Below are 4,151 nucleotides of genomic sequence, written 5' to 3'. Positions count from 1 at the left end.
ACCATAAAATAAATAAATGGGTTTGAAACCTACTTTTTTTATTTAAAGAGGCGGTTTTATTCCTTCTCCCTGACGTCAAGATTTATTTAAAGGAGTTTGTAATTTTAAAGATATGATTAACTCAAAAAATTATTCAAAAAATTCAATGAAATATAGAATAAAAAAAGGAAATTTAATTAGAATTTAAAAAAATTAAAATTTTCTGGATTCACCAGGACGAATAGGTAATTTTTTAAGCTGACTTTAGAAGGATGAAATTCGAGGATGTCATGGAGTTTATATAAGTCCTTAACATATAATTTTGTCAAGAACAAATACATATTGCGAAATTTAAAGTATACAACTTTAAAAGGACATTTTCAGTACTTACCAGTATTTGTGTAGCAAAAAATTTAATCTGGTAAAATTTTACAGAATTTTCTGTTTAATTTGATACTCATACTTCTTCTCTAAGCACATTTCACTGAATTCTTTAAATCATTTTTGAATTACTGACGTCAGGGTGAAAAACTAAAAAAGCAATTTTACTATGATGCCGGGATGCCGGGATTAACATTCCTAGTACATACCCAGCAAAACGAGGCTGACTAAAACTACAACACTCAGGAAAAAATGTTTCCTTTACACACAACACATTCTCAAAAGGTTTTGTCAAATCATGAGAGAGAGGGATAGGAAATCACATGTATTGATGACAGTAACAGATGATGGTAATTTTTTGCCTGGGATCCTAATAAAAATTACTATCAGGCCTATTCTGCTTGTTACAGAACTTTTTGACACCGCAAAATTTTGTTACCAAATAATAACCACCTCTTGTAACCGCGATTCTAAGCACCTTGGTAACAATTTCAATTATTCAGCAATTTAGCTATGAAGTTTTGTATAAAATCTGGTGTTGCATACTTCACGGGGGATGATAACAAAATTTACCAGTGCGCAGAATGCGAAAAGGGTTTAAAAATTGCCGGAACTTTATTTACCGGTAACAAAATTTTTGTTACCAACGCAGAATAGGCCTATACATCGATCTGCTAACGACTAACGCCACATTCTGTCAGATGTGTCGCTCTTAAATCCCATCGATCTGGTATTGTGCTTGCTGGGTATGTACTAGGGACTTTAATTTTTCAGCTTCTTCCGATCCCGGGATTTTCGGTATGTCGTTATCACAATCCTGGGCAGCGTTGCAGCTTTGGTAATTTTTAACCAAAATTGGTATTTTTTTTATTTATCAAGTTTGGTAATTTGGTAATTAATTTTTCAGTTTGGTAACTTTTTCGATTCGGTGTTACATGTCAAATAGGTCAATATTGATTCTGAGTCCACATTAGTAAGTGGTCCGTAAGCGGGGGACTTCACTCTGTCTATGTGTGAGACGAAAGCTTTCCTTCAAGCGTTGAATTTTTGATATATTTTCTTGTCACTTTAACAGAAATCAAAAAATTCAAATTTCAAACTTTGTTCAATATTCAAAAAAGTTCAACAAACTTTCGTTAAAATTTTAGGTGAATGGAGCGCTAATTGCCTAAAAAGCTTCGTATTTTCGGATATACATATGTACAAACATATCGAGCCCTAACTGTCAAAATAACGTAATCGAAATTTTTTTCAAAATTTTCATTTTGATGCAGAAGGCACCTAGATGTTTAAGGAATATTTCTGCATCAAAAAGAAATTTTTTTTTAAATGTCGTTTACCTTAGTTTGGCGGTTAAATAAGTTTGGTAATTTTTTGTTGAGTTTGGTAACTTTTTCCGGTGACTTTGGTAAAAAATAAAAAAATTGTATGGCAACACTGATCCCGGGATCCCGGCATTAGTCCAGGGATTTAGATATTCATTACTTTTCAACAACTTAAACTGAAAAAATTTCTTCTATTTGTTTGAGAAGCTCTCCTACTACTGATAAATTCCAAAAATTATTTAAAAAATTCAATGCAACGTAGAACAAAAATGTGGGTACCAAATGCAAGGGGAAATTTCTTTAGAATTAAAAAAAATTAAATTTTTTTGGATTCACAAGGACGAATAGGTAATTTTTTAAGCTGATAAAGTTAGAAGGTCGAAATTCGAGGATGTTATCGAGTTTATATACATAAGTCCTTAATTTATATTTTTTTCAAAAACAAATATTGCGAAATTTCAAGGATAAAATTTTAAAAGGACAATTTCAATACTTACTAGTCCCTCTGCACCAAAAACTTGAGTCTGATTAAATTCTTCAGAACTCCCTCTTTAATTTGATACCCACACCTCTTTTCTAAGCACATTTCTCTGAATTTTTATACCCGAGCGCACTTGTGCACAAAGGTATTATAACTATGTTCTCATAACGGTTGTTTGTAACAGCAAAACGAATCGAGATAGATATAGATAAATGTATACATAAATGATCAGAATGGAAAGAGAAATTGAATAAGCGGTGACTGTCTGTCCGTCCGTCCGTCTGTCTGTACTCGAGTAAAAATTAAGATATCTTAACGAAACTTGGTACGTGTACTTCATTCGGGCTCAAATTTTCAGAGAATTTGTTTGTAGATATTTCATACAAAATTTCGAGGTGGGAGTAAAAAAAATGGTCGCCGAAAAAAAGCAACCTCATACACGTATCTAATGCACGCTGGGTAGTTTTAAAAATAATCATTAACCCCGATTTAGATTTGCTAAAACTTCTTAGAGCTTCCTAAGAAAATCAATAATTGGAGCTGGAAACCCATTTTGGGAATGCTGGCCTAACAATGCTTTCTAAGATATATTATCCTCCGAAAGAACTTTTTTTAAGTTCTGTTACAAGGGTTGAACTAGCATCATAACTAACAGCCATTCAGGAGCCCTGGGTGTTCAAACAAAAACCCTGTGGACTGAGTAGGTTAAATGGTGCCAACATCCTATACAACGAAAACTCGGTCATGTCCTATAGCGTCTTCTCATTCCACTGCAGCCAAAGGTGCACAGTTCTGTTGTCAGGAGTTGGTGGCACCGTACTTTCCATACGACTCTCTGCTGCCGTCACCGCCGGAAAAGGCCAGTCTTGCGGAATACTGCGAGAACCGGAACATCGGTTTGATCCTTTTTTGTGATGCTAATGCCCAGAGTAAAATCTGGGGCAGCAGCAAACTCAATGAGAGATGAGATCGAGTATATTCTGTCAAGTGGGCTGAGTATCTTGAATGTGGGCACTGAGCCAACATTTGCTACGCCTTAAAGACAAGAAGTGATTGATCTTACCCTATCTATGTAACTCTCGGTTAGGGTGGTCAGTACCAGTGTTGCCATTTTAGCCGTTTTCCGGCTAGATTTAGCCGGTTACGATAGCAAACAGCCGGAGAAAATTCGGTTTAGCCGGCAGCCGATTTGTTAGCCGTTTTGCAAAGAAAATTAGCCGGTTTTAGCCGATTTTGCTATTTGCTATTCGCCTTATTTTATTAAAATTCCAATATACAAGTTTTTATTTTTACAAATTTAGTGATCCAAAATCTATTAGAAATGGCTAGTCTTATCCCTGAGAATTTTTTTTTCTGTCGGGCTGTGTTATATAAAATTGAAAAACAATTTTTCTAACCCGAAAAGTCTTCAGATAGTGAGCCGATTTCAATGTTTTTTTGTTTTAGGCGAGTGACCCAATTACATATAAACTGGGACGCGCCATTTTAGCTGATCAGAAAGTTAAAAATTTTGCTGAAATTTTGCAGAATTTTCATAATTTTTACACAAAGTCTAAAATCTGGATGTATTATATGGTTTTTGTTAAGAAATGAGCTACATATTCGTAAAAAATAATAAACATTATATAAACTAAAGAAAAATAGGCGAAACTTGCTTCAATTTTTGTTAAGAATGTCTTAAATTTAAGTGTGAAGTTTTACGCGTAACACTTTGAAAATAAAAGAGCACAAATTTCGATGTGGAGCAAAATTCTCTGAGGAGACAATTCCTGTGAAGAATTGCATCATGGTGCAAATATACTTTATTTTCGTTATCATTGTTATTTCCGAGTTGGTGGCCTTCAGCCGCACTAGAAGAAATAACCTCATCAGTCCAACTCCGGTTACGCCATCCACAGTATTTTTGCGCAAAATCCACCTCCAAATTTACAATAAATGTGCATATTTCAAACCGAAATCTTTATTTTAAATTAAAGCTTAATCCC

Source organism: Rhagoletis pomonella, unplaced genomic scaffold (genome assembly GCF_013731165.1).
Source record: "Rhagoletis pomonella isolate Grant_MI unplaced genomic scaffold, Rhpom_1.0 Rhpom_scaffold_00004, whole genome shotgun sequence".
NCBI lineage: Eukaryota > Metazoa > Arthropoda > Insecta > Diptera > Tephritidae > Rhagoletis > Rhagoletis pomonella.
Note: the sequence above shows the minus strand (reverse complement) of the source record.